At 37.5% G+C, this 22486-nt stretch overlaps 1 long non-coding RNA gene across 1 annotated transcript in view; it reads left to right on the plus strand.

The window, feature by feature from the left end:
- The window catches only part of LOC135984111 (uncharacterized), a 142678-nt gene extending 121384 nt beyond the window's left edge, over positions 1-21294 (plus strand). Inside the window, exons 2-5 of the long non-coding RNA XR_010602019.1 lie at positions 8194-8281; positions 8588-8750; positions 16756-16928; positions 19022-21294. This is a non-coding gene — a long non-coding RNA (uncharacterized LOC135984111). The remainder of the gene's footprint in view (positions 1-8193; positions 8282-8587; positions 8751-16755; positions 16929-19021) is intronic.
- Positions 21295-22486: the final 1192 nt, after the last annotated feature.

Genomic DNA, 22486 nt, shown 5'->3' on the forward strand with positions numbered 1-22486 from the left:
CTCTCTCTCATATATGATCATTTGATGCATTCCTTCAGTGTTAGAGAACACTTGTAATTTTAATTGCTCTCCATAGAGTGATTCCTAACATCTGTTCTATTTTACTCAGTTACCGTTCTACGATTGCAAATTATCTGCTTCTTTTGCCCTTTTTCTGTCTGGGGTCCACAAACATTTGTTTGTTGTTAATTTGTTCTTTGTGTCCAGGATATCAACAGTCCTTCAATCTTTGGTTGGAGAGGTGTCCGCAAACAATTTCTAGGTGATATTACTGAGACATAGAGGGACGGCCTGGACTCCCTAATGTGGGCTACAACCCTGAGGTCCTAACTTATGAAGAAGCTGTACACTCCAGTCTTAAAAGATGTCCACTGTTTTTCTCCATGATTTCTTGCCTCTTAGTCCTCTGTCTTAGATCTTCTACAGACTTTTTCAGCAACCACACACAGGCTTACTAATTGGCTCCCCCTTTCCTGGAAATATCATCATAGGTCTTGCTGGTCACTGTAGTAGCCTACCAACAGCTGCTACATTTTCCAGGCTTCCCTCTGTCCTGAGAGTTGCTCTCAGGCTTACAACTCCAAAAGATACTAGACTACAAGTACCAGAACTTCTTTGACCTGGGAGGAAACAAAATTCAGGTCAGAGCTGGAGCCTGAATCTCTCAAATGTGTAGCTCAAGTGTAAATATGGATTTAGGTGCTTAACTTTATATGTACCTATGTTTGACAGGTTGGCCATTCGTTGTAATTAGACAGTTCCTTTAATCATGTTCAGTAGAATACATATGAGACTTTGCCTCACTTTCAGTATGTGTATATTTTCTGTTTCTCTTTTCCCAGTTTCTTGGAATGAGCAGTCTTCTAAAATGTCATAAGACTATATGAAAAAAATTGAGTACTGTGTATAGCTTTTTTTTAGTTTGCTTCTAAAACTATCTTTAATAGGCAATATTCAAAAATAAAAAAGAAAATTTATTTTATAGAGAGAGCTAACATTTTAATCAAAACTCAGTCCAAATCTATTTTACTAATTTCTCTTTTTGTACAATCAATCAAAGTTTTAATTTGAATACAACCAATCTGGCAATCTCTAGTTCTGGAAGTAATATACATTGGAATTGATTTACAGTGTACTGTATTGTTATAAAATTATAAGAATTCTAAACACTTCTGAAATATATAGACCCAAGATCTTAAAGTGGCCCTTCAGTCTCCAATGTGTTATATAAGATGTCCTTGAAGTGTCAGTCATTCAATTCAAATAACATCAGCAGGCTACAGCTGCCAGAACTGAGAGCTGAGAATGCAGAATCTGAAAATCTAATATAGAAATTAAGGTAAAATGCAGTGAAATATGAAGACCGTATGCTCTGTGACTGAAAAAAAACACACATAATGATACAAGCATACAAGGACAAATGGAAGGGACCAGAGAACTTATGTAGTTGTTATAATTACCTCCCTCTCCAGCTTAGTCATATTTACACCTGTAAGCATATTTGTGTGCTGCTTACTATACAAAAATCTGAATTCAGGCTGTGTTTCGAGTAAACACCGGATAGACTATAGTACAAAACCCCACAGCCTTTGATGATGATGCTGGGGAAGATGAGGTCAGATTCCAAACCTGGGGTCAATTCTGAATCTCACCGCTAATTTCTATGTCTATGGTGACCTGAAGCAAAATCCCAGATCCAAACATATTGACACAATATTGTAATCATTTTATTATTGTTATTACCTCCACTCTTTATGGTGAGATTTATCTTTACAGCTTAATCAAAACCACATAGTCAAATCCTAGAGTGGTTTGTACCTATGCATTGTTAGTTGACCTTTCGTCAAAAGTCATACACAATTCCCTACATCCCCATTTCCTATTGTAGTAAGAAGGAACACAGCATTTCACAATGTTGCTTTAAGGAAGCTACATTGAAGCACTAACCCAGCCGTGCATTGGTGCATATACTTAAAGAATTTCATAGGTCTCGTATGCTTCAGCAGATATGAGTAGCAGATGAATTGCTATCATACAATGGTAATTGTGTAATAGAAAAAGAATAAGGATTACTTTAAGCAGTGCAGTTAAAATTACAAGTGTTCTATAACATCTAAGAGAACACATCAAATGAAAACAAGAAAGAGAGGAGTAATGCCCAAACACTTTGGACCTTGATCAACTGTGGTTTATTGGATTTGTTTTGTGACTTCGTTCTAGCACATTAAACACACACTGAACTGAAAAATCAGTTATTTGCTTAGTTCTAGACTCTAGGCACTACTGTAAATATACAATAATAAACAAGACAACTGTTAACATTCATATTGGGTTACAGTTTCACAGTCTAGGCACAAAGGTGGTGTTTACTATTCTTTAATTTTGAATAGAAAGCACCCCAACAAAAATATACATTATTTTTGTGTGGGAGACAGTGTTTGGCATTTTAGAAACAGTTGAGTATAATGCATAATTTATAATGAATGTATCAAATGAACTTTTCTTTTCCATTTCTGAAATGGGATTTGTTTTTCAAAATTATTAAATGAATTTTTGCGCAGTTTTGCTTACCTCTGGATTTCTTGCAAATAGTTTTCAGTGAATATTCAAGATGTTTTGGTTAATTGTATTCATTCAGGTAAGTCACAGGATATTGTTTCAGGTTCCTGACTGAATTTGCTTTTCACTAATAATTGCAGATGCAGGCGTTTGACATTCACTTTTTCCAGACAGTCGTGAAAATAGATTTTATCACCCACATGTTCACAGATCACAAAACATCAAAGCTGGGAACATGAGGAAATTTTGTAGGTGCTTTTCTACAACATTGATTCAGCTCTAATCACTGATAAACTGATTACTGACTAATCCTGTTTACCTTTACATAGATTCCTAACTCTTAAATTCATTGGGGCTACTCATGTGAGTAAAGATAAGCATCTGAATAAGTGTTTGCAAGATCAGATCTATATTTTAAATAGTATTTTATGGATTAATAATCTTCAAAATATTTTACCTTGCTTGAATTTGGGAGGGGAGATTTTGTAATGTGTAATCTTCCTTTGGGAATATGATTTATTGCACAAATGAACTAAATTTTAAAATAAAAACTCCATGGGTGAAATCCTGGACTCATTGAAATTCATGCCTAAACTCTCATTGATTTCACTTACAGCCAGAATTTTCATCCCATAAAAATTGCTATCCCACAGCACCAGCCATGAAACAATGGAATACAATAGTTCTAATTACCTGCAATGTGAAAGAAACTCCAGTCTCTAGTTTAGCATTACCATGTTGGACCTTTTTGACTCGCTGTAAATAACAACAAAAATCCATAATTCTATTTTTACTCAGATTGTAGTAACTGCTCACTCAACTAAGAACAATTACCTGCTTTTTAGACTATAAGAGCTTTGAAGGAGTTGTTAACTACTATCTCTTTTATTGGCTTGTAGACACAAACGGTGGATTTTTAAATACTGTTGTAAAAAAACCAAAACAATTAAAGGCAAACAGAACAACAAAGGAAGTTTGACTCCAAAAAATTACATATACTACAAATAATATCTAGGGGGTTTGTTTTCAGCTCATATAAACAAGTAAATTTACTATATTTACTGTTATAAATTCAGTCTGTACAAAAGCTACATCTTCTTATTTGTTTTAAAAAGGAGAGAACAAAAAAAGAACATGAATAAAAGTCAGAGATTTAGCTGAAGTTTCCCTTTCTTCTACTTTTCTCTTTATAATTTAGCTCTTCTCGCTCTCTTTCCTCTGTTGTCTTCCCTGCATCATACTTTTGCTTCTTTATTTCTCTTTCTGTTCCTTTCATCAGTGCTTCTCAGTCCAAACCTCTGTCTCTCATTTCTAACTGCATATTGAACCTTCTCTGGTAATGCTCCTTCATATAACTGTCATTCGCCATTCTTTAATCTAAATTCCTTCTCCATTTTATGTCGATTCTCTTTTGATGCTCACCCTTGTGATTATTTAAGATCACTGTATGAATTGTGCAGCTGAAATCAATAAGCCTGACTTCATTTCCATGGTCCACATAGCCTCTACTGGCTCTGAGCCTCTGGGCTTGGGAGCCTGAGTTCACTATTTGCTTCTTTTTCAGTTATGTTAATTGAAGTCTTCTTAAATGTCTAATTGTTCTAAGCATCAAAAAACATGTGTTGATGAAGACAAGTTTTTCCAGGGTTAGCACAAAAATACAAAACAGCTGTGACTTAATTGGCTAACGATAGTTTGAGATGAAATATTAAACTTCTTGGATTGTAACACCTTGAGTCTTATTTTCCTCTCACTTGCACCATTATAAAGAAGGAGAAACTCTACTGAAGTCAGTGGAATTAGCCGAATGCCTGAAGGCAAAGCTAAAGTTTTTCCAGAATAACTCCCCAAATGGACACTCTATTCTGAAATAAATGTGACTTTATTCAGTTTAATTACTCTGCTTTGGAAACTAAATTGTTATTCTGTAATAAAATCATCTTTATTTTTCAGAATAGTGTCCACATGGAGAGTTACTCTGGAATAGATAATTATACTAGAATATCTACAGTGAAATAGTTATGACAGTCAGTTTTCCCCATGTAGTCAAGGCCTAAATAAGATTCTGCCCATTTGTTCCTTTTTCTGTCTATGTTCTCTATTTTCTGGCTCCACCAACAGAACATTGTTACCATACTACATTTTATTAAATTCAGTACCTGTATTACTTACTCCTACTGAATGCAGATCCTCCTACTCCAAAGGAAAAAAAAAACTTTAGTGAACTCAGCAATGCTAGGCAGAACATTTTTCCAAATGCTTGAAATGTGTGAGAGACAGATGTGCTGATTTGTTAATGTATTTTATATAAAATAATGTAAGGTTAATGTTTTGCATTAGATTCAAGTTTGATGAAGCTGGGGTATATGTTGCTTCTGTGTATCTATTGGAGATTGATATGAAAGCTTTTGGAGTGCTGAAGTATAGTGTAGGCAATATTCATTCCTTTCCGCATTCATAGGTCTTTCTCCTTAATTTTTTATTTCCATTTTTTTAGGTTTTGAGTGGGGGATTGTGTGTGACTGAAACGTTCCTTAATTGTCAATAAAGCAGTTTTTTTATTGCTAATTTTAAAGATTGTGTGCCAAATTCATGGTGTGAAGGGAATAATTTGGACAAATTGGTGAAGTGGCATAAAGGGACATAAAGTTGCCCTGTGTGTGTGTAGGTACCTGCTTTGGTGTGTATTTGCTATTTTTCTCACTGCACACTTCCTAAGACTTTCTCAGAGAGTAAGTTTTTCTTGTTTGTGTACCCACTGAATGCCCATGGGGTGCAAGTTACACTATTTTACCACTAACACCCAGTAAATCTCAGATGTAATTTGCATAGTTGTTAAAATCAGAATAAATATGTCTCCAGGACTTTTATGGGATTACTTATACCAGGGATTAATCTGGGCCAATATGCTTATGTTACTGACTCATGAAAACTAATGAACAATTTTCTGTCTGCCTTAGAAGTACGGTATATATGCCTATAATTCACATTAATTTCTACCTCACAGATATCTACTTTTGTAAAACATCTGATTTATCACTCCACGGGTGGAAGGAAATATGGTCTGGGACTCACAAGACCTGAGTTGAGTTCCTGGCTCTGCCATCGATTTCCTTTGTGACCTTGGGTACATCACTTAATCGCTCCATGCCTCTGTTCCCATTTTTCTGCTTGTATGTTCTGTACAGTCTGTATGTGGGTGAACGCCACACAGAAGGTTGAAATCTTTTGATGCTACTCTTTATATACCTTGACCTGATTAGGGATTGTCCTCCTCTTCAATTTCCAAGTAGCATGCTGGTATTGACTTTATCTTATGTTCTATTCTAAAATTGCAGGATCTGATTCTCAGCTCCAAGCACAGCAGAACACAAAAGGAGATGAGGAAAAGTGACGTCAGATCACTTTTGTAGGCTGATCCTTGGGTTGTGGTTGTGAGTAAATCAGCTCTCAGCACAACTTAGCTCAGCCTCTTGACCAATAGTTAGCTGCCCACCACTCAGCAGCCAAATATAGCTAGAGCACATGAGTGCTCCAGCCATGGCCTTGACACCAGAGTTGGGTAGGATAGAGCTGAAACCTCAGCTTTGTTGACTTTCTCTGCTTCTTTAGTGCTGTGAAGGGGTTGTGGTATACCAGAAAATGTAGCCCACAATAACCAGAGTTAGTTGGTTTGACACATGAACAGCTTCAGACAATGGACTTGATTTTGCACTGCTACACACACTTGTATTTTCATATGGACTAGTGCAAAATAGGAGTAAAACATTACCATTTTGACTTGGTAGTATTTTACACTCACTTTGTACAGGTGTAAATGACAACACAAAGTTTAGGGTAGTGGAGAATCAGTCCTATTAATTTGTTGAGTCAAATGACCTGAAATTATGCTGTATTTTTCCGGAAAGAGCTAGACATATCTCCTATGAAGTGATTTTTAAAATTCCTCTTTTGATAGATGCCAAAGTTTAGTTGCAAATGTGTTAAACTTCTGGATTTCTATTTTAGAAGGCTCCAAAAATTGCTAATACTGTGACAAATATTTTAGTATTCAATCATCATATTTATTGAGGGGGAAATGACAAATGAGCAGAGTTCCGGAATAGGAGATTGAAAATTAATGTTTTTTTTTCAGCTGAAACCTCATGTTTTTTATTGAATCTTAAATTAATCAGCATCAACATCATATTTTGAATTAGTTTCTGCTGTGAGCAAATTTTAAAAGGAAGTGTAGGTTGTGTTTGAGACTCTTAAGAGGCAATTTTGATCTATGAAATGAATGCTTGATAAGATCAATTCTGGTATTTGATATGATTTCAAATTTATTATAGGAACCTGCATATTTGTTATCAGTGAATTTTGCTAGACAAATCATTCTATTAGAAATACCTCTTGCACAAAAGTTGCTCGTTTCATGGTTTGTTTTATCTGCTTATAATGGACCAGCTCCTCAGCTGATGTAAGTCAGCATTGGAACTATACTGATTTACCTTAGCTGAGGATTGGCCCCAATATTCAGAACCTTTCTATTAATTTTAGCCAAGGCCGCAAACATAGGTGAAATTTTCAACACAACTGGGTTATATGTATATATATGGTATCTTATTTAATTCTCCTATGCATCTTCTACAAGGTGATCTAATGAGTGAAACCGTCACTATCTGAAAAGAATTCTTTGGTGATTAGAATTCTTTTACCTGAACTTCACCCCAATTTAAAAGAAGCTTAAGATTTATCAGGAGCGAAAGAACTCAACCTCTTCAAAGGGTCGTTTGCAAGCCTGCATACCAAGCAGAAATCATACACCTGGAAAGGATGACCTTGGAGGAACAAAGCAGTACCTGCTTTACCTGTTAATGTCGCTGACGTTCCTTTCAAGGTTCCAGTGGATTTTATTTTCAAATTATGATCATGTCAAACAATGAAGCATAGTTTTCTTTTCATATTGAAAGAAACTGAACTGACGTTGCTTGGTCTGGCTCAACTAAGGTTCAAGATGACCAAGATTTACCAAAAAAAACAACAAAAAAACCACACACACATATTGGGTTATCTTACTCAAGCAACACTGAAGTGGGTGAAGGAGAGTGGTAACAAACATAATAGGTTTCCTGAGCCATTTTACTAGTGCAGGGCAGATACAAGCAGAATGTGGAAGGAGGTGGGGCATAAAATGCATTGAACAGCATTCTTTACAACTCATTCAAAAGAAATGTGCGAGCTACTCCCCGGTACCTTCTCCCAGGTACTAGCAGAGGGTGGGAAGGGAGATTTGCTCTGATACAGTAGAACCTCAAAGTTACAAACTCCTTGGGAATGGAGGTTATTTGTAATGCTGAACAAAACGTTATGGTTGTTCGTTCAAAAGTTTACAACTGACTTTTAATATACCTTTGAAACTTTACTATGCAGAAGAAAAACACTGCTTGTCATTTATTATTTTAGTAGTTTATGTTTAACACAGTACTGTACTGTATTTGCTCTTTCTTTCTTTTTTCTTTTTCTTTTTCTTTTTCTTTCTTTTTTTGGTCTCTGCTGTTGCCTGATTGTGTACTTCCGGTTCCAAATGAGGTGTGTGATTGACTGGTCAGTCCGTAACTCTGGTGTTTATAATTTTGATGTTTTCTACTGTAGTATCAGTGGAAGAAATCTGAGCGGGGGAAGGCTAGTATGGACAAAGCTGTTGATGGATACCAAACCAGAGATGCTGAAAGACTGACAGGTATATGTTTGACTAGATCTATCTCTACTGATGTATAAAGATTGTTACGCACATCAAGAATTCACAAGGTACGTTTGTTTGTTTTTTAAGATACAATTCTGAGAGCAGAATTGTTTTTAGCTACTTCAGGTATTAGAACAAATCACTGCCTATTCTCTTTAAATGAATTTAGATGGGGTGTTTTCTGTGTGCTCTTCTGTTTGTAACATCTGGGAGATATTAACCAACTTGTTGCCAATAGACAGGAAATATAGTAGATGAACAAAAATCCAAGTTTTAAACCCTGCACTTTTGTTTACACTATAGATATACAGTTTCAGAGTAACAGAGCAGAAGGACTATGCTTAAATCCTTAATCTTCTCAAGAGAGTGGAAGAGAGAGAGAGAGGGAGAGAGACACTAGAGGAGTACTTAAAATGCAGGAATCTGCAAATTGAAATTGGAGAACTGAGAGAGCTGGTTTTATATGGTATGTGTGTTCATAAGGAAAGTTTCTCAACTGGTGATGCAATAGTATGTTTGATTTAAGAAAGGCTTGAGGTCCAATCTCAATCTCATTCCCACTGGTGTAAATCAGGAATAACTCTACTGAAGTCAATGTAGGGATGGAAAAGGCCTTAAAACAAACATGGCATCATTATTCATTTAGGTATTCCATAACTAATCATTTTAAACAAATGTAACTCATATTAAAGTAAAATTCTGCCCCTCTTACCTCTCTCCCTAAGTCTGAGTCTGTCACTTTTTGTGTATCTAAAGGATCACCCTGATTTGGGGGGGGGGGGGGGGAGGAGGGAGAAGTTTATAAGCTTGTGCTCTGTTTGCTTCACTCTGTGTTTTAAGAAAAAAGAAAATTAACTGGCAATTAATTTTCTTTTCCTTGATGGAGCTCTAATATTTGAGTCTTTTTCCTTTCAAAGAAAGTTCATTGTGTGGCTACAAAGAGAATATTTTTGCTTTAATTAAAACATTTTGTACTGTAATTGAGAGAACAGACCTTTTGTGGACTTGAGCAGTTTAATGAACTAACTGCAGCAAGAAAGAATGACTCCAGTTATAGATTAAATAAGCAGTGTTTTGGAATAGACTAGATGGAGCACAAAAAAGTTCACGCTTCTAGAGTTAATCATCTGTAGAACTGGAAAAGTTACATAATTATTTTGAGAGACGTGAGTTCTCTCTGTCTTTTAAGTGTTAAACCTTTTGAATGTTTCTCAGCTACCGAGGGCCAAATTCTGTTCCATATACATCTACAGAAAATACTCTTGGATATCAAGGGGTGTCTGTCCATAGAAATTAAGACTTTGGATAAATCCTCTATCTGTAGAAACTCCATTGATTACAGAAGATTTGCTTCAGATTTATATGTCTAATCAGTAGAATGTGAAATTTCTCTAGGCACAAGGGGCTGATCCAGAGCTCATTAATGTGAAAGGAAACACTCCCAATGGCATCCCTGGACTTTGGACCAGGTTCTTACAATACTGTACAATAAACTAGGGCAAAAATTTGGTCCAATGAGAACAAAACTCACCAGCTGAATGTCTGGCTCTTAAAGTTGGTGTAGTTCCATTGAAGTCAATAGATCTTTGTCAATGTATAGCAGCTAAGGAGCTGGCTTAGAGTCTTTAGGGGGGAAATATTTATACTAAATAAAATTCCATTAAAAATCAGTTAACTATTTATTTAGGATAAAATAAATAATATTGGGGGAGTGAAGTTGGGAAGGGTTAGGGTGCCGTTTAAGCATCAGAATCATAATTGTCACAACGAAGGTATAAAACCTGAGAATTATGGAGCTGATTCAGATCTTACTTGCATTGGTATAAAAGAGTTCCACTAGTTGACTGTGTCTGGTGTGGGGAAATACTTCCTTTTGTCTGTTTTAAGCTTGCTGTCTATTCGTTTCATTTGATGAACCCTAATTATTGTGTACTAGAAGGAGTAAACAACACTTCCTTATTTATTTTCTTCATACCAGTCATAATTTTATAGATCTCTATCGTCTTCCCCCTTAGTCATGTCTTTTCCAAGCTGAAAAGTCCCAGATTTATTAATCTCTCCTCCTATGGAAACTGTTCCATACACCTAGTGATTTTTCTTGCCCTTTTCTGAACCTTTTCCAATTCCAATATATATATTTTTGAGATGGGGCGACTCGTTCTGCATGCCGTATTCGAGATGTGGGTGTGTGTACCATGGATTTATATACAGGCAATATATTTTCTCTTTTATCTCTTTTCTAATGATTCCCAACATTGTATTAGCTTTTGTCAGGGTTCCCTCCCCACTCTGAACTTTAGAATACAGACATGGGGACCCGCATGAAGACCCCCTAAGCTTATTTCTAACATCTTAGGTTAAAAACTCCACAAGGCACAATTTCTCTCTTATACCTTGGATTAAGTAACGCTGCCACCACCAAGTGATTTAAACAAACATTTAGGGAGGGCCACTTGGAGCCCTACCTTTCCCAAATATCCCCCCAAGTCCCTACACCCCCTTTTCTGGGCAGGCTTGAGAATAATCCCCCAAGCCCCTACACCCCCTTTCCAGGGGAGGCTTGAGAATAATATCCTCACCAATTGGTACAGGTGAACACAGACTCAAACCCTTGGATCTTAAAACAATGAAAAATCAATCCGGTTCTTAAAAGAAGAATTTTAATTAAAGAAAAGGAAAAATAATCACCTCTGTAAAATCGGGATGGTAAGTACTTTACAGAATAACAAAAGACTCAAGAACACAGAGGATCTCCCTTCTAGGCAAAACCTTAAAGTTACAAAACCAGGCATAAACCTCCCTCTTACACAAAGAAAAACACAAGCCAAAATAAAAGTAAACTAATGCATTTCCTTGCTAAATACTTACTAACGCTATAGGAGTTGGATTGCTTGCTTCCTTGATCTGTCTCCAGCAAGCACACAGAACAGACAGACAAAGCCTTCCCCCAGATTTGAAAGTATATTGTCCCCTTATTGGTCCTTTTGGTCAGGTGCCAGCCAGGTTACTTGAGCTTCTTAACCCTTTACAGGTAAGAGGATTTTGTGCCTCAGGCCAGGAGGGACCCCATAGCACTGTATACAGAAAGGTGGTCACCCTTCCCTTTATATTCATGACAGCTTTTTTGACTGCTGCTGCACATTGAGTGAATGTTTTCAGAGAACTATCCACATGACTCCAAGATCTCTTTCTTGAGTCATAACATCAAATTTAGGCCCCATCAGTTATATGTATAGTTGGGATTATGTTTTCCAATGAGCATTATTCTGCATTTATCAACACTGAATTTCATCTGTCATTGTGTTGTCCAGTCACAAAGTTTTGTGAGATCCTTTTGTAACTCTTTGCAGTCTTCTTTGGAAGACTATCTTGAGTAGTTTTGTATCATCTGAAAATTTTGCCACCTCACCGTTTAACCCTTTTTCTAGATCATTTACGAACATGTTGAACAGTGCTGATCCCAGTAGAAACCCCTTAGGGACACCACTATTTATCTCTCTCCATTTTGACAACTGACCCTTTATTCCTATCCTTCATTTCTTATCTTTTTAGCCACTTACTGATCCATGAGGACCTTCCCTCTTATCCTATGCCAGCTTACTTTGCTTGAGAGCCTTTGGTGAAGGACCTTGTCAAGGCTTTCTGAAAATCTAAGGATCACCCTTGTCCACTTGCTTGTTGACCCCCTCAAAGAATTCCAGTAGATTAGTGAGGCATGATTTCCCTTTAGAAAAACCATATTGACTCTTCCCCAACAAATTGTGTTCAACTATAGGTCTGATAATTCTGTTCTTTACTATAGTTTCAACCAATTTGCCTGGTACTGAAATTAGGCTTATTGGCCTGTAATTGGTGGATCCCCTCTTGAGCCTTTTTAAAAAATTGGCATCACGTTAGCTATCCTCCAGTCCTCTGGTACCAAACCTGATTTAAATGATAGTTTACATACCATAGTTAGTAGTTCTGCAATTTCACATTTGAGTTCCTTCAGAACTCTTGAGAAAATACTATTTGGTCTTAGTGACTTATTACTGATTGTTTAATCATTTTGTTCCAAAACCACCTCTGACAGCTCAATCTGGAACAGTTAATCAGATTTGTCACCTAAAAAGATAGGCTCTGGTTGAGGAATGTCTCACATCCTTGGTTGTGAAAAATGATGCAAAGAATTTATTTAGTTTCTCCACAATGGTATTATCTTCCTTGAGTACCATTTAGCATCTTGATCATCCAGTGACCCCTCTATTATAGTTTCTTTAAAAGGTACAGTGCCAAAAGTGAAATCTCTGCAAGCTGCTTGGAAACTTAATTTCTGTTTAACTTCCTCATTTTTTGTGCAGTTCCCCTTTCTGAAATTAAATGCTACTGTGGTGGGCTGCTTTGGTGTCCTCCCCTTCAGGGATATTAAATTTTATTATGTTATGGTCACTATTACCAAGCAGTTCAGCTATATTCATCTCTTGGACCAGATCCTGAACTCCCCTTAGGACTATATCAAGAATTGCCTTTCCTCTTCTAGGTTGCAGGATTAACTGCTCCACGAAGTAGTACTTTAAGGTCTCAAGGAACTTTATCTCTGCATCCCATCTGGAGGTGACATGTACCCAGTCAATATGGGGATAGTTGAAATTGAGTTTATTTTTATAGCTTCTCTAATGTCCATGACCATATGTTCAATAGTGTGCTTATACAATTTGTGGATGACACCAACATGGGAGGGCTGTAAGCACGTTGGAGGACAGGATTAGAATTCAAAAAGATCTTGGAAAATTATAGAATTGGTCTGATAGCAACATAATGAAATTATATAAAGAAAAAGACAAAGTACTGCACTTAGGAAGGAAAAACCAAAGGCACAAGAACAAAATGGGGAAGTACTACTGAAAAGGATCTGGGGCTTATAATAGATCATAAATTAGATATAAGATCACACTGTGATTCCATTTTTTAAAAGATAACTTTCTGAGATGTATTAACAAAAGTGCCATATGTAAAACATGGAAGGTGCTCTACTTAGCACTGGTGAGGCCTCAGTTAGAGTGTAGTGCACAAAACTGGAGACAATACTCCAAGAAAGGTGTGGACAAATTGGAGAGAATTCAGAAACAGGGGGAAAAGGACAAAAGGTTTAGAAAACCTGACCTCTGAGGAGAGGGTTAAAAAAAAAAAGAGAGAGAAGACTGTGTAGAAATGGGGGAACAGGGAGGACTCGTTAAGGTCATGTTAAGAAGAGTGTTCTCCATGTACATTGAAGGTATAACAAGAAGTAATTGGCTTCAACTTCAGTGAAGGTGATTTATGTTAGATATTAGGGAAACGTTTCTTACTCTAAGGATAGTTAAGGTTACCAAGGGAGATTGTGGAATCCCCATCATTGAAGAATACCTGTAATTTTAAGAACAGATTAGACAAACACCTGCCAGGGATGGTCTATTTTATTTCATCTGGCCTCAGTGTAGGGGGGATGGACTAAATGATCTCTCTCCTCTTGTACATGGAAGAGTAGTGCACATTCTCCAACCATTAGGATGCACAGTGCACTGATCTTGTTCTTTTGGCCAGTACTTGCAGAGGCAGTGGAGCCATGATGCATTTGCTCCATGCACCCTTTCTAGCATTCTTCATGGCACGGAGGGTGTGGCCCCATTAGAAACAGAACACCAGACTAGATGAACCATTCTTTAGATTCAGTATGATAATTCCTGTATTGCCCACGAAGCAAAACTTACAAGCAAAGTATATATGTGAAACATAACAAAACTATGCTAGATTAGGAAAATGGGATTTGTTTGCTATATACATTAATAGTGGCTCAGAATATTCAAAATAACTTAAAGCTGGGATTGTTAACAAATAAAACAAACATAATTTATTCATGAGAATATTCTGAAGTAAAATGATAATGTATTAAATTGCAAGGAGAATTTACTGAAAACTTGTATTTTGATTTGATTTGACATAATAAGCACCCAGACTACAGCTACAGATTCAAATTACTGATAACTAGCTTGGGTTGTTTCAGCTCATGCTTGGACTGTCAATGTTTCTTTTTACTCGTTTCATGCTTGACCTACTGGAAGGCAGCAATGGTATATACAAATGTATAGTATTTTTTTTCTGGTCCCTGACTAAAGTTTGTTAAAAAGAAAAATGTATCAGAAGATCTATATTGAATTAATACCCATATAGAAACCTTATCTGTGAGAGGCTTAAAGAAAAAGAAATTCATGAACTGAAACTTCCGCCTGTCCAAAAAGTCAGACTGCCTCTAATGACCACCTGGCACCTTTAAGTAGAGCAGGGCGGTAAATTGCTGGCTGGACGAATTAAGGGAACTGTGCTCTATGGTTTGGGGGGGGGAGGAGATGAAAACTGCTGCAAAAGGGTGAGTGTGGTAACTGACTCATCCCCTGGGAATGAGGGATTGAAAAGTGACAGCCCTATTCCTTAACACTGTCTTTTGCATGGAGCAGGGATAAGGCAAGGAAGTATGTGAACAGGGATGTGGCCAAATTCCTTGGGACCCTAGGAGGGGCAGTAATGTCACATCCTGGCATTGTATATGGGGCACCAGAGTTTTTTTGGGAGGATGGGGTTCACCTGTCAGACTTAGGAGCTGTAATGTTTTTGGCTGATATAAAAGAGGGCAACCTGGGAACCTGACTGGGTTTGGGGAGGAGGCAGCAAAGCTAATGGCTGGTGGCTCCTTGTGGTGGATGTCCACTGCAGGTACTCCATAGGAATGGTATACAGTGACCAGATAAGATAAATGGCTTGGAAAGGGATTTAAAAAGAGGTGTTCATTAAAGGAACAAATGGGGTGTGGTTGGGGACTCCTATGATTGGTATGGCAGGGAGCCAACTTCCATTATTATAGGCCACCTTAACCCTCCTATGAGGTGGGTAGGGATGGCAGTAGATGGTAAGGTCCCAGCAATGGATTTGCTGGAGGGACCTGGATGGAAAAAGAGGGGGAGCTGATAAAAACCCACTGGGTAATTATGGAATAAACCTGGGGTTAGTACACTTTTATCTGCCGGGTAGTCCCAGACATCTAATAATAAAGTTGTGGCCTCATTAAACCCATGTCAAATGTCTCCTGTCCTCCTTTCAGCATAGCCAGACAAAGATTAGCACTCAGATGCATTAAAAGTGGAGGTAGGAGCTCATCTTAACCACTACAGATTAAGGTACACAATTACATTTTTCACTGTCAACATTTTCACCTTAGCAGGCATAATAGTGCCATGCAGATGCAGACTAAAAACTGTAATTTTCACACTCTTTCTACTCACATTGTTTATAAGAAGGTATGGCAGTGAAGCATGCACAAACCTGCATTTAATTGTCAGCATAGCCCTTCCTTTAAACAAGTTAGTTAACGATATGCCTTTCACAGTGAATGTGGAAAGCATCTCAAATAGCTGTAGAAAAACTGAGAAAGTTAAAAGGCTCAGTGTAACCCCCTACAAAAAAGCTGGTGAGGAGTAAATCCTCCTCCCCTTCTCCCTCCCACCCCCCAAATTGAAAATGCAAAAGGACAAGTTTACATCTGTAAAGGAGACAATGGGCCTAAGTCTTATTTCACACCATTTTAAATGAGGAGCAATTCCACTGAAATCAGTTGTTACACCAATGCAAAGCCAGTGTGACTGAGAACAAAATCAAGCCCAATGTATGTATGAACAGGGAAGGACAATTGGCCCTTTGTTGGATGGGCATAGGATACTTTGTTAAAGAATTCTCAAATGTATATGGGTTGTGGTATGTATTTTTAAGATTTTTTTTTCCGTTTAAAACTAAATGCAATCACAACTTTGTACCTCACCGTCTCTGTGTCAGTGTTACATCTGCATCCTATCTACTAAGTAACTTCTGTGGGGAGGAAAATATACACTATATGGTAAATCTAGGCTGGGTTAGTTTACAGTGTTGGCCTGGGCATAAGGAACTCCACATAAGTCACTTGCCTCATTTGTTAATGGGCATGATTGGGAACGTCAATGGAGCAGTAAGGTAGAGACAGGATGTCTGTATTAGCTGATATAAGGGGGAAGACCCTGGTACCATTTACAGTGGATGAGATAAATCTGGAACGTAAGTAGGTAAAGAACAGGTCGTGCATGTACAGTGTGTGGATAGAGCATACTGTACAGGGATTGGTTCCTGCAGAGTAACCATACCAATTCAGAAACTTGTGATGCTTTGTATAATTAAGAATGCATGTGATGTTAGTGATTGATTTTGATTATAAATATTGGATGTGTGATCTATCCTATATCCATCCCCCATGCTTGGTCATTAGATCACGCGAGTTAAACAAGGACAGTATCCATGCCCTAGATATAAAGTTGATCAGAAAAATATCCAGCTAGTAAGCAAGAAAAAATTCTGCCACAGTGTAATTTTACAGCATTTGTTCTTTGAGACGATGACCTTTTGTTGTTTATTTTCCCCTTTATTATAAGCAGGGCATTTCATGGAGCACCTTGAAGGAAAACATCTAGAGAATACTGAAATAGTCAGAACAGCATAGCTTATCCACGAATATCTTCTTTATATCGACAGACCATTTTTGCAGATCTTGGATCAAATGAGATACAAAATGTGTATCCATGCAGGATTCTACTTATTTTACTGCCATGTAAGTAACGGAGTATTTTTTATGTTGACATATTATCTCAGTCATGTAGTTTAATATGACTGGTTTCAGAGTAGCAGCCGTGTTTATGCTCTCTGTATGTGTGTATATATATCTCCTCAATATATGTTCCATTCTATATGCATCCGAAGAAGTGGGCTGTAGTCCACGAAAGCTTATGCTCTAATAAATTTGTTAGTCTCTAAGGTGCCACAAGTCCTCCTGTTCTTCTTTAATATGACTGTTACAAACAACATGAGGTGATCAAGAGACTGTCAAAAATAAAATCAGAGGATGAGAGTTTTGGGTGCTCTCAGCCAGTTGGTAACTTTCTTTGTCACAATTTAAGTGTTTCATGAAACTGTTAAAAAGCAATTAAACTATATAATCACAAAATATTTTTTGTGGTTTGGAAGGAAGTCTGTATAGCCACTTATGTAACTTCAGGGACTGGTAGCTTTTTCAGATAAAAAAAAAAAAAACTACTTAGTGCTTGCCATTAAAAATAGTTTATTTTTCAAGAGTAGAGTTAGTCAAAAATTTTCCAATGGAACTGTTTCCCCCCAGAAAATGTTGATTTGATGGAAACAAAACATTCCATAGGAGCATATCAGTTCTGTTGAAACTGTCAATAAAAACCAGGCAGGCTGGCCCCTCTGCCTGATTGTTTTCCTGATAGCCTGCTTGCCAGCTATCTGGGTACATTGCCTGCTGGCCAGCTTATTGGCTATGCAGCCAGCTGCCCAGTTGGCAGCTCAGCTATCTAGAGGGGGAGCCCTAAAATGGATTTTTCCATTTTGCTCCAAGTTCCACAAAGATGGCAGTTTGTTCTGATGCTGAACGAAACACAACGTTGACAAAGGATTTTGAAATGAAAATTCCCTTCTCTGACAAGTTGTAGTCAAGAGTTACAATATCTGAAATGTTTTCCTACTAGTAGAATAGTAAATAACTGTTGTATATCAAATGTTGTGGTCTACTAACTGTGGGTAAATGTTGACATATAATGGTAGCCATTATAGTGTGCATATGTAAATTTGCACCAAATTCTCCACCTCAATCTTAAAGTTAATTAAATCGAAATCTAAAACATAACATTGGTCCCTAAGCACTGGGCTATTGAGTAGTAGAGGCACTCCTCCTCTCTGGTTTGGTGAATGGTATCTAAGTCCAATTTGGAATCTACCCTAAAAATTAAAAAAAACTTTCATTTCAGAAATATTAAAGTGAAATATTTCAATACTTTAATACTTCTGTGTCCCCCCCGCCCGACTGAACAATTTGCTAAATCTTTCAGTTGATCCAAACCCGCATTTTTCAGTAAAAATACACTTTGACCAAAAAATTTTGCTCAGCTCTGGTATTGAGTTCATTGAATGGATTTTTGCTACTATTTTGTTTCTTTCTAGCCCTTTTGATTACATTATGAATTCTCAAAAAGAAGAACAGGAGTACGTGTGGCACCTTAGAGACTAACAAATTTATTAGAGCATAAGCTTTCGTGGACTACAGCCCACTTCTTCGGAAGTGGGCTGTAGTCCACGAAAGCTTATGCTCTAATAAATTTGTTAGTCTCTAAGGTGCCACACGTACTCCTGTTCTTCTTTTTGCGGATACAGACTAACACGGCTGTTACTCTGAAACCTGTCATTATGAATTCTGTCTTTGCAAAAAGGAGAACTGATTTTGTACTGACTGTGCAGAGACACTGTATAAAAGCCCCCCACTGACATTGGTAACTTTACCTGGAGATATAATATATGTTAAGGATATAATCCCTCAAGTGGCTGGATCTACCTTCCTTCTGACAAAGATATAATTAAAGCTCAGTTAATTCAATTAAAAATATTGACCTGCTACTGCTACACTTTTATTTCGATTACATGGCTACTGTGGGATTTTTTCAACTTCAGTAATGTTTCTTGTCATGCAAGCAAGCCCATGTTAGAGGTGGCAGACTAGCTATATGAAACAAGCCATGAGCAATGATTGGAATCTTCAGATAGGAACCAGAGGCAGAGACTAATTAATGTTTTCTTCTATTAATGTTATCACAGCTAGACCTCATATAGTGTTTTGCTATCCCTTTTCTGAAGGAAATTTTGGAGAGCGAGAGAGAAGACAAAGATGCGGGAAGAGAGAACACCACAAGAAAGGCTATTTTGTTTATATCTGTTAGTACTTGTTAGTAAATATTAATCCTTTTTTCTTGGATGTTAAATTCATTTGTACATTAACTATTCTCCCAGAATCTTTTACCATATTAGCAAAGAGTGTGTTTTAATTCTAAGGCCCACATTACTGGCTCTTAACCAGTGAATGGCCTGTATTCAGAACTTCATGTGTTCAAGTATTGGGCTGTACTTCATTCCTGCTGGTGCCTCCAAGTCTATGGGAATATAAATATCTAGGGAAAAACCTCTCAAATCGCTAAAGAAGTGACAGTAGTATGGTATAAACAAGACTAGGTGATTGATAAGGAGTGCCTATGATTTAATTATGCCTTGTGTACTTGTTATTGCAGATATTTTCTGTAATGGATGAAGTAGGGATCTACTGAAATATATTTTGAGTCCATAAGAACTGCTGGTTGTCAGAGCTTTCAGTAATAATGACTGTATTAGAATTCCCTTTAGCTTATCAATCATGTAATCTAAAGTACTATAAAGCAATTAGGTAAAATTAAAAAGTCAAAAACAGAACAGTGTTAAATTGTGGGAAAGCAATTATCCTTCCAAAACCTTTTTTTAATCTCATACAGTATGAATGTTAGGTCAGGGAGTACAAACTGCCTGCATCCCATCAGTTATAGGAGAGAGACACAAAAGACAGCTGTTTGCCTTGCACCAAAGGTGGTAATCTATTCTTTCTATATAGGGATGTTCTACCTCAGATTGTTAATCTTTATTAAATAATAGGCTCAAATGGAATTATTTAATCCATCGTGAATCATTAACTTCAAGCGTGCAAAATATACATGATGAGAGGTAGCAGATATGGAAATCTTTAAGAATCTGTTTTTGAGATTTACAACCCAATTTTGGAGATTACCCTAAACAATCTTCAGAAAACCATGCAAATATCTGGATGCTTACCTGAACCAGACTCTGACTGCAAATTTTCTAAGGTTAAGCCATCACTAATCTATATATTTCCTTAGTATCTGTTCTGTGCCTGTTAAATAACAATTGAATGAAAATCTGTTAGGACAAAGAATGAGAGTAGAGAACTATTAATTCTTGTAAACTCTCACAGCAGTTTTTGAGACGATCTGAAACCAAAGTTTTAAAAGTTCTGGCAAAGTTAGATCACCCCCACTGTCACCTATGGGATCACATTATGTTTCCAAATAATTTTACACTTTCTTGACCAGATGGCTATACCTCATCTATTCAAAAGCATAAACTGGTTTCTCTCTTTTGAGTAGCATGATGGCTTGTCTAATGTATAGCCATTAATGGTGTTCAAACTGGTGATCGGTCTGTCCCTGACTTTTTTTTTCTTCTATGACACTTTTCCCTGTTATGCCCTTAGCAGGCATGGTAAGGGCTGAAAAAAGCCACCTGTTGATTCAGTACCACTATGGGATCTTTTGAACTAGTGTGACCTTTGCTTGGCTGAATGCCAGCATTGGGTCACACTGAGCTGAGAGTGTAGCACAAAACAGTCACATAGGACAACCTGGTCCTATTAGTGCAAAATAGTATGTTGTTTGTGACACATTTAAAATAAAATGCCTGAAATTCAACAGTGTTACAAATTAAGTGCTCATGTTTTGAAGTGAAGTACAGTGTAATTCAGATGTTGGTTGCTGTAAACTTCTTGATCTCTAATTAACCACTTAATTCATAAGAAAAGGATGATTTTTTTAATGGGAGAAAACAGTTGAATGTGTTTAGATGAATCATTTAATGTCAACAAATGATTATGAGATCTCAGAGGCAAAAATCATCTAATTGGTCCTTAGGTTCTAGGAGCAGCTGAGTGTTTGGGAGGATACTATTACATAAATATTGTCACAAATTATCTTAACTCAATTATATGGCGTTTGTGACAAGTTATATTGAAGGCAACATGCACATCCATTTATTATTTAGAATGGGAAGTTAGGGAGACAATATAATTTTTGTGTGGATTAGTTATTCTTTACATATTAATAATTGGACTAAATTCTTCCTCTTATGCCTGTATAACTGTAGTTCTCATTGGAGTAGCCCTACTGTAACAGATAGCAGGGTTTCTTCCGCTACTTTAATTGTATCTACATGCTCTTGGTATGTTTGGTTGCATTTCCATTAATTCACATGTAGAAACAGACAATGTTTACTACTTAAAGTGAAGTTCAGCTCTTAATAAACGATAGAAAGTGGCAGTGTACGGTTCTTTGTCTATTGTATAACAACCCTCTCCTCAAGATCTTTCCATGTTAACAGCACCCATCCCCACTCATATACAGACTGGGACAGATTCTCAGCTGTTGTAAATCCGTATACTCCATTGCCAGACTCCACAAATCAACAAGCTTCCACCTCTACTTTCCAGATTTTGCTTCTGTGGATAGCTGTTTTATCCTTCTATATCTGCAACTTTATCCCCCTCTTCTAGTTTACTGTTCTTACCTTGCATCTCCATTGTCAGTTCACTATCTTTAGATTCACTTATCATGCACATTTGTCACAATATATAATAGGTTAAAGATATATATTGAAGACTAGCTATCAAACTTACAGGGCTCTGCTCAAGACTCTAACTATGGAGCAAAGTTTCATTCCTTCTCGTTCCTCCCCCCCACATTTGAGCCTAATTAACTTGCATCCTTATAACTTGGTGTGCCTTGGCAACACCAATAATAATCCTGCTTGTACTTTTGTGTAAGCAGAGTCAGAATGAGCCCTACCCTGACATCTGGTGGTGAGCTGTGGAAAAGGACTTCAGGGGCTGATCTCATTTGCATTGGCACACCCACCCTGCCTAGCATGATGGACTGCTTGCCCAAATGCTGTGGGATCCCCAGTCTCTTTGTTATTGGGTCAGGAGTAATAAAGAGTTGTTATCCTGATTATGTGAATCAAGGACAGTAGAACTGTACTTGGCACTTTATGAGGGAGGGACTCGCCCTCAGCTAAGCAGCACTCACTAGGCAAGGGACATGGGTTCCAAAATCCAGTGAATGGAGAGAGGCTAGGGGCAGGTATGTGTACCTAGTAGTGTAGCCCCCCCCTCCCCCCTGAGGGCACTAAACTCCACTTTGACCTCTTCTTTCTCCACCGTGTAATAACAGAGCTAATTTTGACTCATTAGGAGTCTTGTTACATGCTGCAGAGCTGAAATCTCTGATACCTAGGTCTAAGTATTAGACCTACTTTGTGCTAGTGGTACACCAGCACTGAGGCTCCCCTACTACCAGCTAAACTTACTGAGAGCTGAAGTCACTAAAGAGCTGAAGTTACTAAGAGCTGAGATCACTGAGAGCTGTGCTAAGTAGGGGGAAGCCTGAAGACAAGTTGGTGAGCGGCTAGCGGAGAGGTGCCGAGAATGGAGCAGAGTAGCTAGCAGGATGG

Source organism: Chrysemys picta, chromosome 5, assembly GCF_011386835.1.
Source record: "Chrysemys picta bellii isolate R12L10 chromosome 5, ASM1138683v2, whole genome shotgun sequence".
NCBI lineage: Eukaryota > Metazoa > Chordata > Testudines > Emydidae > Chrysemys > Chrysemys picta.